The sequence below is a fragment of the Epinephelus fuscoguttatus genome, linkage group LG21 (genome assembly GCF_011397635.1).
Source record: "Epinephelus fuscoguttatus linkage group LG21, E.fuscoguttatus.final_Chr_v1".
In the NCBI taxonomy this organism is placed as follows: Eukaryota; Metazoa; Chordata; class Actinopteri; order Perciformes; family Serranidae; genus Epinephelus; species Epinephelus fuscoguttatus.
Window position 1 is genome coordinate 33,115,940 of NC_064772.1, and position 15,436 is coordinate 33,131,375.

Below are 15,436 nucleotides of genomic sequence, written 5' to 3' on the forward strand. Positions count from 1 at the left end.
GCATTCTTTGATTCTGTTTTGTCTCGCTTTTGGGGCTAACTACTGTTTAAAGTGCAGAGATGAGCATTCTGCTCCCACAATAGGGGAAGGGGAAGGGAAGTAGTTTCTCTTGTGGTGAGTTAAAAAAAAAAAAAAAAATCAAATGTGAAGTGTTTTGAGGAAAGCAGAGCGGGAGCAGAGTAGTGTGAGGTTTGTTATCTCCCTTGTAGGTGAGAGCAATGCTCATCTGGGACTCAAAGATAGAGCCTGGAGATGGAGGGGGTCTGGAATGAAGTGTGTGTGTGTGTGTGTGTGTGTGTGTGAGGGCTAAAAACCCAGCAGAGGCCAAGCTCCCCCAGGTTTTAGCCCAGATGAAAGGCCAGGATCTGGGCTAGATAAGGGGGCAGATCACGGGGGGTCGGGGCCAGCCGGCTGTGAGAAGCCATGTCCAGCGGCCATCTTTCACCAGCCTCCTCCCTCTCTCTCTCTCTCATACACACACATACACACACAAACACACACACACAGCATGTGGGATTAGTGAACCTGAGAGAGTGAGGGAGGTAGTTAAAGAACAAAAAAATTTCTCTTGCCTTTTCAGGACGTTATTAAGACACACACAAAAAAAGGAAAATTCCGTGAATCTCGCACTGAGAGAGGAAATTAGATCATTCTATTTGTTGTTAACTCCTGAATGAACTTAAACGTTATCTGTGCTCGATTGCTTCTTCCTGCATGCATGCTAACTGCTCATCTTTGCTCGCCAGCCTAAGGTGTACGAGTGTGTGTGTGAGTGTGTGTGTGTGTGCGCAGGGGAGCTCAGGTCTGGAGCGAAGGCGGTCATGGGGAAAATGAAATCAGTGTTTGCAGAGGTCCTTGTTTCATCCCAGAGCTCTGCTCAATGAGAGGGCCAAGGAGTGGGAGAGAAAGTGATCACACACACACACACACGCACACACGCGCACACACACACTAGTGATTTAGTTGTGTCAAGCTGCTCCGTTTACCTTTTCACCGAAGCACCGACAATGAAAGGTGCTGCAAAGGAGAACATTACAGCATCATATGGTATTCATTGCATGCGCACAAACACACACACACACACACACACACACACACACACACACATGCACACAACCGTATGTCATCCACTGTCACCTGAGCAAATCAATGCAACTGAGAAATCCATTCCAATTAGGATCCAGCTGCTCTGCCCTGCATGTGGATGTAGATTAATCGATATAGAAATCCCGCTGCTAACCTGCCGTCCCTCTCAGAGAATACGCTGAACTGAGACTCTCAGTGTTTTGCTTTCATTGACACAGAAACAAGAAAACAAATTCTCTAATCACTTTCTTTTGTATCCAAACAAGGTGGGAAAAAACATCCCAGGGACGTCAGAGTGAGTGGTCACTACAGACGAGCTGGACCCTCAATAAAAAACGAGGCAGCGCCCTTTGAAGGCAGGATGCTGTAAAGCCCTGACAACCAATGACCTCTGACCTGATGTCCAACAAGGCCATGTGTCATCCCCGGGAAGCTTTAACATCTTCAATCACCCATGCTCGCAGATGAACCAAATGAGCACGACGCACACACTCACAGTCACATGCACACAGATGACATGGCTGCCGGCTCAGGGCTGAGTGGCGTCGACGTGGAGCGGAGGTGACAGCAGTGTGTGTATGAGCGCAGGCACGTGTGTTCAAGGTCTCAAGTGTTAATGTGCTCCCCCCTCAGGCAGCCAGCACTGCGTTAGCCATGCTCAACGCTAAACCTTTACCTGACCTTTCCCTCCGCCGTGACATTTGGACCCTTCTGAATAGGTCAAACAGCACTAAAGAGAGGTGGAGAAATGGAAGGGAGGTAGAAGAGGAAAAAGAAATGAAAGAGGAGAGGAATGAGGGCTGTCAGTGCAGGGAGGTGACAGCTGATGCTGCTCAGGAATGTGTTAGAGAAAAACAACGAGTGAAAGGTCCAATAGATCTCAAATTCCTACAATTACAGCTGCATGCAGAAGATTTCACTACCCCAGACCAGATTTAGTCACAGGGGGATACGATCCTTGGCTAACAGCAGAGGGCCGTCATTCGGTGTGACAGCATGTGATAATGGACTATTTAAAATGCTGCTCTGCAGAGTCAAATATTTTGTTTCACAAATGTGCACAGTCACTGATGTCAGGAAGTTGCCGCGAGTACATTTTGCTGAGTGACCAACAGGAACGAGGCAGGAAATGACGATAGCCCGGTGAGATTGCTACAAAAGCAGATAACACACATAAAAAAGCGGAAACTGGTGGGTGTATTGCACACGAGGTGACCTTGTGTGCCAATGTCGTAGCAGATAAAAGCATGGTGAGCTAAGTCGGATGTGCTGTAGGAAGCAAGATGGAAAACAAACAATTTGTCCCAGCGTGCTGGAACAGAAGTAAACAGTAAACAGTGTCTTTACTCTGAAATGTGGGCTACACTTTTCTTAGCCTGGCATCCCTGGAGATGAAATAATGTGACTATAACGACAGTTAAACCAGCAGACTTCCACTGTGTGGACCACTCCAAACCACGTTCTAATCCCAGCTGGACAACAGAATACAATATACAAATTCTGCGGTATTGGTACTCGAAGATATCGACAGATGTATCTCAGTACCAAGTAGTACTGTAACATCTCCAGTCACATGATATCTGCATTCACATTGGGGGAACTGATCCCCGATCGTCTGGACTCCTGGCCAGATCAGCACACCCTCTGTTGCATCTCTGGAGCTGCTTCCCGAGAATGTCCAGTTCAACCTCTGTCCAGTTAGCACAAGCTAACACTGCACATTGGCTAACACCAATCCTTAGAACGCGGTCCAAACACACTCACACTGACACTGATATGGCTCTACTCTGCTGTTAAACTTGTTCATGACTGTTAGCATCACACAGCCAACACTACCTAACAGCTAGCCTTGGCACACAGTACTGTACGTTTACATGCATAGTTAGGTTGAGCTATAGTTATAGCTATAGCTCGACTAGCCCAAATAATTGGACTACTGTCCTTGTCCCAGTATACAAGCACAGGTGGAGAATCGACTTATTGTCTGACGTATGTCCGACTCCGCTGCGGTAGATAGCAATATGCCTCCTTTCAGCTTGTTAGTATTGGACCTTTTTCCAGTTGACCTATTACGTCACAGACCAAACAATCGACAAGTTAGCTACGGTTAGCTAGCAGCTAACTGGTACCATGGTGGGCAACTTAACCGCTCTGTACACTTTGTCCGTCTAAAATTACACAGCTCTGGATGTAGATTTCACCACGTTGTTACCGGCTTCTTCTTCTGTTACGCATTTGATGCTATTCTATGTCCGGGTCAAAGCCCGGGGCTGAAACTGTGGAGCATGCTCAGAGCGCCTCGGCCATTCTGGGTCCAACAGACTCTATACATGCAGGAGTAATTTGATTCCCAATCGCATCATCTGAGTGTGTTAGTCTGAGAAATTTGATCTAGTAAAATTTCAGTCCGACTAACATGTTTTCATGTATATTAAAAGTCCGATTTTAGTCTGACTAATACAATAAATTGATTTTCTGTAATGTCATGTAAACGTACTGACTACGTGTATGTGGGTGGACTCGCAACTGTTCCCATCTCGGAGTCCACACTTCCACAGCAGCAGCTACGACCCACACAGTCTGTGATGTGGTGAAGTTGAGAAGGGTGTATATGAAGTAGTTGGCACTTCAGCATGCCGAGATGCCACCAAAAGGTCCGAAAGTATGGCTGCACTATGCACCACTCCATCCACATTATCGGTAATGGATGAAGTACTCTATTGGTATCGGTATCACTTCAACGCTGCACCAGCTGATTATGACTGTTGGCAACCAAACCTCAAAAAGGAGCCATGTGCAATTTGGTCAGACTGTAGACCGAAATATTTCAAACCTCGAGAGATACTCTGGGTCTATGGTGAGTCGCAGAAAGCTGTGTAACGGGTAAACATATGTATATTCACGGGTAAAAATGAATTACACACAAAAATACATTTATTTTTCAGAATAAAACAAGTGACAAAGATTTGCAGTGTACGTGTAACATTTTGACATCTAAATCACTATTATCAAGCTGCAGTTCTTTTTAGTTTGAAAGTCAATGACACAAGTCGAACCTTTGACACCGTCGTCACCATTTTGAAAGACTCAAGTGATGAAACTTTGTAGCCCGAGGAGGAGGTGGCGCCGACATCGATTGAGACACTCAAGGGGTATTCTTTTGAGGTTTTATGGTGGTGGAAGGAGCCTGGCAGTGATTGCGCAGAATGTTTTTGAAAGAGACTTTTCCTTCACTGGGTTCTTAATTCAAGAATGGAAAACCCAGCGTAATGTGAGTGACTGTCGGGTCTGGTACTAATTGTTGCTGTCACTGTTTAATCTGTTTTTGGTGTTACTTATCGCCCTCTATGTGCCAGGGAAACAAAGTAATCTTTATTATAAGCAATAACTGAACTGTTTTGACGTCAGGTGCATGTGTGAAAGGGGTGTCACTGTGTCACTTCTTGTGTGAACGACTGGATGCAACACTGTGAATGCCTTTGAGGAAAGACTGTCAGACAATCTGCACAGTTATGTTATGTTTTGTGCATCTCGCCCTGCTCTGTGATAGCTGGCTTTTCAGAACAAATATAAACCTTTGCTCTCTGACGTTCAACTTCTTTTGAAGCTTACCGCGACCTAATGACACAGATGTGAGATCCTTGGGATGTAAGAAACAGAAACAAAAAGTAGGACATGAGACATAAGAGTAAAGACACAGCTGCATCAGGTTTTGTGACCACAGCACAATAAGTTGAACACAGCACAGCAGATCTGTATCTTGGTTTGATATGTAGTATATAGCCTTGATTTAATCAGATAACCACAAAGATGTCTGAACCTGCACCGCCTGCAGACGCAAACAACAGGCCCTGCTCGTTTTCATCTAGCTCCGTCGTCCTGTCCTCTCCCATCGCCCTTCATTTATTAATCTGCTCCTCCATCCCTACTGACAGACGTGTAGTCTGCGCTGCAACGCTCTGATACACATATACTCACACATACAAAACCTGTTCACACACAAAAACGCTCCCCAGATGAGCACTGCAAAGATTTTTTGTTCACGTTGGCCCTGCCGAGGAAAAGTGATGCCACTGCAACCTCGACTGGGACACTATGAAAACACCTGCGTTCCCAGTCCCACCTTAATGATCACTCAACGCAATGGGAGAACTTCAATGGGAGCCCTGGAAGGAAGGAAGGAAGGAAGGAAGCTGCCAGCTTGCTAATTTTAGGCACTCTGCATCTCAGATGAAACGCTGGAAAAGGCAGAGAGGAGGCGTGGAGAGGCGGGAAAGTTCTCTGTCTCTCACTTTCTCGACTTTCTGCATCATGTCTTTCTAACTATCATTACCCCCTGCATCCGCTATGAGAGAGAGTCTCATAGCTCTTTGATTCTCTGAATCATTTCTCCCTCTCTTCCTGTTCCCAGCCCTCCCTCCCTCTCACTCTTCCCAGCTTACTCTGTCTCTTTCTCACTTTTTTTTCCGACTCTCTCTTTCATTCTCACCTCCCTCCCCTTCTGTCGGTACCTGAGTAAATAAACAGTGTTGTGTGGGATGCTAATTAGAGCAGGTTCAGGGACGTGACGAGCCCAGAGACAGATAAACAGCAAGGTGGGGAGGAGAAGAGATGAGATGGAGGGGGCGGGGGTGGAGGTAACCCACCCCAAGGGCAACACAACACAGACACAAACACGTCAGCTTAGCAGTGAAGGACAGACAAGAGTGGTTTTGGCTTTCAACCCAACTTAGGGCGGCTTTGAAGCGAAGGGCGGCAGCAGGGTAGAGGACTTTGAATGGAGTGAAGGGCACAAGCAGAGAAGGGGGCACGCGGTGGAGCTTCAGCCACGATGAGAGGAAGAGGGAACGTCGTACAAACTTCCTTAATGACGGCTGCTCCTAGAGACCCGGTGCGAGATCAAAAGAATATGCAGATGATCCCAACAGTTCTTCTCCTGTTGAGGTGAGCCTGGGCTTCTGAAAGCAGGTCAATGTGAGGCAGCTTGTTCTTATTTAACATAAGATGGCCTTTCTGGGGGGAATAAGCTGCTGGATATGCAGGTGAGAAGGTAATGTTACAAAGGAGAGGGGAACATAAACAAGTGCACGTACACTGGGTGGTAACCCTACACTGTCGAAGCAAAAATAGAATTTCATCAGACATGCAGCAGGCTGACTTTGAAATCACTTGCACCTTAAGGCCCTGATCACACAGAGAGTGTTTTAGCAGCTGGAGGCGGCTTTTGGTAATTGTTTTAAATGAGAATGAAGCTTTTTACTCGCGTTTTTTGCGTTGCAATGCGCCTTGCGTTTCTGCACTCTAGACGTCTGGCGTTTTTTGCCGGAGTACTCTGAACTCAATCTGAAAAAACTTCAACTCAGAGCGGAGAAGTGTTTTTTCCTCATTGTCCAATCGGATGATTTGAGAGGCAGGCCTTCTGTGGTGGTCATGACAACGAGTTTATAGTTGGTAAACAATGAAGGAGAAACTGGTGGTAGCGGTTGCTGGATACCCCTAGCTATGTGTCCCTACGATGGACAGCAGGTTGTCAAACTGCCCCTGAGTCATCCTAAAATATGCCTGGAAACGTCCATCATGAGGAGAAGCTCCTGGACCATGATCCAGCCTCTTTTTTAGGGTCTCATGTACCCACATAGATCTCTGTTTATCTGCTGACAGCCTCTCACCCTCAACCAGAGCTACAGACAGCACCCTCTGCCTCAACATGTCAGGACTAGATACAAATCACTGTGAGGTAAACAAACGGTAGCTTGATTACTCGGGGATGTTAGGGTAAGACGGTAATGGGGAGGTTGCCTGGCAACAATAAAAAGGAGCAGCAAGAGTTTTTTTTTTTTTTTTACCACCAGTTGCATTCAATTTAAAAAACAAAAGGCAGTGTGGTGCGCCTTGCGTTATGCAACCTGCAGAATGCTCTCTGTATGATCTGGGCATAAAGCAACGATGTAAAACAGCGAAGAAACAGCGGTTTCTCGGTTAAAATTAAAACTAAAACAAAAACAACCAATGAGAGCTGCAGGGGGACTTGATTAGCCAATCAGCGCCACAGGTGGGACCAACACTGTTGTCAAGTTGTTGTCAAACACTGTCAAGCAATGCCCTGATCCAGTGAGGAGTAATAACAACAATGACAAGATGGATGCTGCTGTCAAGACTGTTCTCTGACACTGTAGTTTGTTTAACTTCGCTCTCCTCCACTCTTAGGCCACGTATGTTAGCACGGCTAATATGACACTGTTCTCTTGTGATTAGCAAGGGAAGACTGAATCTCATTCTCCCAAGGAAATCAGTGAGAGTGAACGCAATGTCAGAGTGAAGACGGAAACGGAGTGTAACGAGTTGACAATTCAGTCTAATATCAGGTCTCTCTGACCATTAAAATGACATGTAAGACCTGCCACTGACTTGGCTCTTTGATCAGATACTTCCTTGACACTTCCTTTGCTCAGACTTGACTTGGACTTGTCCCAAATGATTTGAAACTTGACTTCAACTTGCTCTAAAAGACGTGGTTGGCTTTCAGACCCTGCAGTCAAACAACACAGGGGGCTGCGTAGTTAGGGGTGTGTTCAGGTGCAGCTGAGAGATGAAATACTTTTCAAGTCCAGTTTAACAGACATGTGAATTTGGAGGCTGTTTCAATGCGACAACACTGTGCAGCAGTTTATAATACAGACAGGATACCCACTAATTCTGTTCTTTGCATTACAAAAAAATGTGAAGAATAAACGACGTTGCCCCTGAATTAATGAACCGATGTTACGTTCCACACCTCCTGATCACTGTGGCTGCACACTTTAAACTCTGTGAAACTGAGGAGCACTTACTGTTATTCATAATCATTTGTATTCTAATTATTATTTCTGCAGATCTTCAGTACCGAGCTGCTCCAGTGGAGTGGCTCAGTGGCCAACAGTGCCGCGCTCGTATAAACAGCTCCCAGGAGTGACTGTGTGTTGAACTGTGAATGTAAAACAGGGCTTTACTGAAAAACAGCATGAAAGCTCAATCACCTTGTTCTGCCTAAACAAAGTCTGCCGAAGAAAATCTTTTCAAAGCAATTCTCATTCCTTAAAATTTGGTGAATCCTTCATGTCGGGCCGTCTCTGTCTTTGTCTAGAGTCCATAAATTGAGCATCTGCTAAGGTGTCTTTGTTGGGTTATTAAAACCGTAGGAAACGCTGTCTGGCAGGATCAAAGCCAGCCTTGGACCGTAATGATCACTGATGCTGCTGTTAAATTAACCAGACGTGAGCGCTGTTCACTCTAATGGGGGGTGGGTGGGGGGGGATCTCGCTCCACGGGCAGGGGACGTGGAGAGACGCAGTGGACCACGCACAAGACAGGAGAGGACGCTGAGGGAGACACGGTGGGCCGAGGCACAATGTTAACAGATCGTGTAAACCTGGACTTTAATGTTACTGTGAGACGTTTCATGATTAAAAGACATCTTATGATCCCAGATTAGGGCCGGATTGGTAATGACAGGTGCGGGGGGGAACCTTGCCGTTACAAGGACTTGCATAAGCTTTTAATCTCACGTTAAGTCCGGCAAAAACACTGATGGAGAGACAGAGAGGGCAGAGTGGAAGGTAGAGAGGATCACGATATATATCTAAGAGATTGCGGAGGAGAGGGGAAATGGAGGGAAATGTGATGGCTGGATAGATGAGCTATTTTTATAATGAGGTCAGTGTGAGCTGTGGGATTTCATTCTCCTGGGGGAGACACACACACACACACACACACACACACAGGGGAACTGTGGGGATGTATCACTCCTTCTGAGAGGGGCTGCCTCTGTCCACAGGAAGAAGAGGAATAAGAGGAGGAGGAAGGGGAGGACACCCAAATGTTAGAGAGGATTTAAGGATTTTGGTGGTAACCTGATTGGTCGGAGCTATGTGTGTTTCTCCTGCTACTGCTACACACGAGCACTGGTGCTTAATTATTGAACGGGACACTCATCTAGCGTTTGTTTCAGAACAAACAGATTCCTCCGCTCTGACTCCACCGTCTCACACACTGCACAGTGTGCCAACGTAATGACAGGAAACACTGATACCATAAAGTGTGTTTTAAAACAACCATAAAGTATTACCGATTGAATGATCCGTCCTCCTCAGCTGCTCCCCTTGCTCCTCCTCTTTCAGGGTGGTGCCCGGGTCGTGGTCCTGTCCCCCCCTCTCCACACTCCCCCTGTGAAGACATCAAAAAGTCACCATTAAAATTAACTGTAAAACAGAAATTTTATGAATGATTACGTCTTTTACTTGCTTGTTTTAATGACGAGTTGGCACCTGATCAGACGTAGCAGTCCTTATCTTGTTGTATACTCTTTGTTCAATGACAAGAAAACGCTTTCTATCTTCTATCTATCCTCTATCTAAAACCACTACAGTCACAAGACAAATTCTATGACACGTCGGCTATGCAATTAGTAAAGAACCCCAAAGGGTTAAATAGTGAAACAGGACATACAAAATAAAAAAATACAACTTTAACATTATCACAAAAACTAACATTACTCGAACATAACACAACAAATATAATCAATTAAAATAAAATAAAAAGAAATTAAATAAAAAATAAAATAAAATAAATATGTACATATAAAATTAAAATTAAAAAATAAAATAAATTATTAAAAAAGGGGATACACTGTCACTGTTATATTCAACAATCATCTCACCCAGGTGTTCAATCTGGGGAAACAGAGATCAGGCTCTTTACATAATCGAACATGGGCTGCTAGTCGCTATAAAATTTGTCTGCCGAACCCCTTAAGGAGAATTTGATCTTTTCCAACTCCAAGAAACATCGTATCACGCAGCCATGAAACAGGAAATGGAGACAGGAGTTTCTTCCAAAGTAAAGTTATTCTCCAACGGGCTGTTGAAGAGGTGAATGAGACTGTGTTTGCTAGATTTCTGGACACATTTCTGCCAGCTTCAGGTACAGCACATATAGAAATCTGTGGGGAAAGCTGTATTACTAATATTGCTGAAATAAGACTTGCAGTACTCCCTCGGACTTGGACATGACCAAAACATATGGGTTAGATTGTTTTATAAAGGTGCTTTAAAATAAAAAGGAACGGGAGACTTTGTGGTGAAAATGATGAAATGACATACACTAACTCAGTTTCATAAAAAAAAGTTTGAACAATTAATTTAATTATTTAGTCATTTATTGGTTTTTCGATTATATGATTGTCATTAATTAATTTAAATATGATGTAATGTCTATTTAATGTTGACAAATTCAGGTCTCCATAAACCAGCATCAAAAAGGTGGTGTGTCTTCAGTAGTTTTCATCCACACACAGGATGGAGCGGTACCATAAATTCCTGGAAGCCTGCTGAAATAGGTGAAGGGTCTCTCATGTGATCTGTCTGCATCAAGGTATAAAGAGCAACATGGTGCAGCGACAAAGTACATACAGCGGCGACAAGATTTGCACACTAGCACGGCTCCGCATGGCCTGTTTCACAAGCACACACACACAATCTACAAACTCTCTCATGCACCCCCTCGCTGTCTCTAAATGCCTGTCGCTTTGGCCCTCCATTAAGCCGAGCGAGCGCTCGTTTAGCCAGTGTCTTGGCAGTTGGGGACGCAGGCTGCCCACTCAGTCAGATCCAGCCGTATTAAATAAATAAGGAGCGCTCTTCTGTGTAAATTATTCATTTAACACGCCTTATCCTCTTCCAACAACCTTGTTAGAGCAACTCAGGAGTGGAGAGGGGGCGAGCGCGGGGGGCAAAGCGGGGGAAGCGGAGGGGAAGAGGCAGACACCGCGGCTCATGTGCGACTCAGCAGAACCTGTGGTGCATCTCTAAGCTCTCTGGGCGTTCAGTCGTAGGGGGCCTAATTCGCCCTGACACCTCCTTTGTTTCAGGCAGAAAAGCGCCGCGTACACACAGCTACACATTCACCCACATGCACACACACTCGAGCACACACCGACATGCACAAACTTCGAGAGAAAGAGCACAAGAGAGGAATTTTTAGTGCATATTCATAGAATAATCATTCTAGTTGTCTGGATAAATTATTGAGAAACGGGAGTCCAGGACACGCCATGCTGGAATGTGGGAGCTGTGTTTTTTGTGCTGCCTGAACTCAAATCAGACAACACAGCAAGTCATCCTCTCTAAACAAGCTGATTCTAATGAGCCGGGATGGGGACGCATAGGAAAATGCTTATCGTGAAGAAAACAACTGCTCTGGGTATTAACCTTGAGGACACAGGGTACCTAACATTTGTATAACGTCCATGCTCCCTGACTGTAACTGTGTTCATTTATCCACCTCTATTATTCATGGCTCCACAAAGAAAACGTTTACTCAAGGTGAATAATGGTGTACAATAATTAAAATCATTCTAAAGTTACGCACATGCAAACAACTTCTATTTAAATATTGAGGATCACAGAGGGCAACGGTTTTATTGTCAACCCCGTTCAGCCAGACACCAAAGTGCATTCAAAGAAATTCCTAATACTTGAAAACTCCAACAATTCGTAAGTACTAAGCTTCAAAGTGCAGAACAATTCATCCCAGGTATGAGGGGGATTAAATGCAAAAGCAGCCACTGTATGTGTGAGTTAACATGATTTACCTCTCCTGTGATCACGTATCAGAGTAAAGGACATTTAGATCTAGAAGTCGAGAGCTCCGGCTGCAAACTGCAACACTTCAAAATGGCCAAAACACCAGTCTGAGTGGGTGAACTTCAACGATAGTCAACCAGGATAAACCCAGCACAGACCGAGTGTGTTCTCCCTCTCCCTCTCCGAGTCTGACTCTACTGTTCAGCCCCAGAGCGGGAGGTTGTTATGTCAACTCTGACAGTGCTCATTACCAGCCTCTACGCTCTGAATTGGAGTTAACAGGCTTTGGCCCAGGCAGAGGCCAGCTAGACCCGACTGGTACAATGGGATCAGTGTGTGTGTGTGCGTGTGCACATGTTCCGAGAGTTAATCACAAAACGCTCTTTCATTTCTAAATCACACCCCGAGGCCACTGTACATTACAGAGGCACTGATACACAATGTACATTGACATCCACTGCTTATTTTCATTTTCGCTCGCAAACTCCTCCATATGAGGGCTGATCGCAGCATCCGGCTGCCAGAAAGCTTCTGTTTGAGTTTGTGCATGTGCCGCCGTGCAATGTTTCATCACGATTCTCAGTGAGTGATGTTGGGATTAGCTCCAAGAGTTTGCACATTGTGGATTAAATGATGGAACACAAACACAGTGGAGACAGCTTATAGTGATCACGGCAACAGTTGTTATGTGGATCAAAGTGCTCGGGACAGAAGTGCTGTTCAAATAATTTGCTTTTAGTAATCAAGTGCTCTGCTTACAGTGTCCATTTTGGGTCATCATGACAATATGTGGAAATGTGTTTTAAACTACATGAATTCTGTTTGTTTTACTTTACTTGCACAGGTTAAACACTTGTGGATGAAGCCACCCTCAACAAGTGGACTGATAATGCCCAGTCAGGTCGGCTAATGCCCTCTTGAGTGGGGAGAAAAGGCAGAAGAACTGGCAGTGAGCCTGGAAGAGGACAATTCAAAGTTTCCATAGGCTGGTTTGATTTAAAAAGAGAGAACATTGGGTTTAGAAAAGTGCATGGTGAGGCTGCCGAGGTTGACATAAGCCCCTTTTACACTGCCAGATTTTACGCAAATGTTGGGCCGTTTTGCCGGCAAGCTGCGAGCGTTCATACACACAGGGCCGGATTGGTGAGTTGATCCGAGGTGCCCAATTTTCCACCTCATAGGGTAGACATATCCACGGAACCCTTTTGGTTTAAAAAGAACGAGGCGTCCTTCCGCCACGGGAGGAGCTGTTGAAGACTTGTGGGAGGAGCTGTTGATGACGCCGCACGTGCGAGCCACTGGCGGTGGACAACCAGGAAACAGCTGATAGCAGGAATGAGCAGCTAGTAGCAAGAGGGAAACACAAACCTGACAGACACTGTAAAGATGAGCAACTGGGGAGACAAGGAATTGCGCGCCCTCCTTGTCCTCGCAAACGAAGAGGCCATTAACCGTCAGAATCGTCGGAGGACTGACCAGCCGCCGCTTCCCTCCCACGTCACTGTTTACGTCACACGCCGAGCTACATGTTTTGTTACTTGCTCAGGCCCCCCATTGCCCCGAAAAAGGCACATTTTGGTAGGCGTCATTTTGCCGCACAAAAATACACGGAGGAAAACATTTGGAGCGCTGATGACAGTGGGATTTATTGAAGTGCCTGATGGTAATTTGAAAAGTGTTTGAAACAGCTGTAGTGTATTCTGATTCAGTAAATAGCGAAGCTGTCGACGATCATCTACTAATAGTGATCAATTTGACCCACAAAGACGCGATCACTGTAAGCACGTTCCGCTCTATTTCTCTATTTCTAATACCATGAACTTGGTTTTTGAAAATGATTTTGCATGTCTGCATACTGTAAACCTTCAATTAAAAGCCCAGTCCTAATTTAATCGTGCTGCCCCCACTTAGAATTTCCCTAGTCAACCAACAGTCATCATGTTGATTAAGAATGTTAACATAATGAATTAAGTTTCGAAGGTTTGACCTATTTAATATGGCTCTAATTGGTTCATTAACAGTTTAACACATCAACAAAGAAAATCTGAATTTGACTGGTGTCAGTATTTGCAATTACATGATGCTGTAGCATTGTTCTCCGGAGTAAAAGCAAAAAGCAGCATTAGACTGTCTCTACTTTGCCCCCAGAGACAGAATCAGACTGACCCAGTCTGCTGTCTGGTCTCTGGCTGCTATCAGGTGTCTCTGCAGACCTCAACGGTATCCCCGGCCTCTCCTGCCCCTCCTCTCGCAGTCCAGTAACCACCTCGCAATGTCAATGATTACACTTGTGATTAAGGCTCTCCACTTCAAACGGGCCTGATGTTTACACAGGCCCTGATATGGCGGATGGGATAAAGAGCAGGTAGAGCTCTGTGTTTCTGTCAGTGTGCGTGTGTGTTTGTTTGTTTGCCTTGATGGGAGGATGAATGTCATTACGCCCAAGCTCTGTGGACATACAACCATAATGACACACCGAATGCCATTCTGTATATTACAGCTGCATCTCTCTCAAGCTCCTCCTAATCCACCTACACAGGCCTATATAAACCGCATTGTGTTGCTTCACACTAAGAATGGGTGCAGTTTTTAGGCAGAGGTGGATGGGATAGATTTATTTCTTTGAGGCTTACTTAAGAACGCTGGTGGTTTTGCAGCAGACGCTGGAAAAAATATCACCAAAACGTTTATAAAGCCCAATTTCCATGTCCAAAGTCTTCTAACGTCTTAGCAACAGTTTATTGACTTATGCCTCATTCGATCAGCTCTACTGTACGTCTAAGTCTGTCCTTCACATTACTTTACAAACAAGCTGCTTTTTCCACTTTTTTTTTTTTTTTTTAATCTCACGGCAGAATGAGAAGGACAAAAAGTGTGAGGTGTCCCACAGCTGCAGCACTGCAACCTAAATTAGCCCGGACCACATGAAAAGCCGTCGTCTCTATTCCAGGCCGGGGCGGGAAAATTACAGCCCTGCTCTCTCTACTCTAGCATTAAACCTCAATTAGTGCACAACTACACCGATGATGTCATCACCGAGGGACCCAAGAGCCCTGAAAATAAGGGGTGCTTTGCTTTACAACATCAGCCGCTCGCAACCAAACCACCTCAAACTTTCAGGTCGTCTCTGAGGAGCGCGGCGGCGGAGAGAAGTTGTTTATTCCATCCAGCTGGCAAGAAGGAAGGTGATGTTCTTTTGACTCGGCCTGAGAAAACAAAAGCACAAGAGGCTGTGGCCGGGTTTGGCTAAATTTACCAAGAATTTTAATCCTGAGTCGTGACTGGAGTTTTCCCAGAGGAGGAGAGGTCAGCGAGGTAGGACAAGAAAAACTCCTGTGTGACCTCCAGTGACCTGGCAGGAGACAGAGGACGAAGAGGAGGAGGAGGAGGAGGAGGAGGAGGAGGGTGACGGGGCCTGGCTCCTGTCCAAACACTGACAGAGTGCTTCTACTGCCCATTCCTCAGAAAACCAATTCTATTACACAACAAACTCACGTAATCATATGCTGAGGAGATTTCACTAGTTGCTCCAGACATTGAGCTACATCTGGATGTTCCCATTTATTACAGCTGAGGTCATATGTTCATGAATTTGGCCTCTTGACCAAAATGTGGTTCTGGATGGGGACCAGTACTAAAAATGCGTATTTTAAGGTCATGTTTCTGTTCTGAGGAAACCAAGGAGTTAGATAAGCACAGTGGAAAACACCATGTCTGTGTCATTTCTGGTC

The 15,436-nt window shown here is 45.3% G+C and overlaps 1 protein-coding gene across 1 annotated transcript in view; it reads right to left on the bottom strand.

Annotated features, from left to right (window-relative positions):
• znf438 (zinc finger protein 438) overlaps positions 1-15,436 on the bottom strand; it is a 59,517-nt gene that overhangs the window by 15,415 nt on the left and 28,666 nt on the right. The window contains exon 2 of the mRNA XM_049564748.1: positions 9,191-9,288. The gene's annotated coding sequence lies outside the window, so the exon portion shown is untranslated. The remainder of the gene's footprint in view (positions 1-9,190; positions 9,289-15,436) is intronic.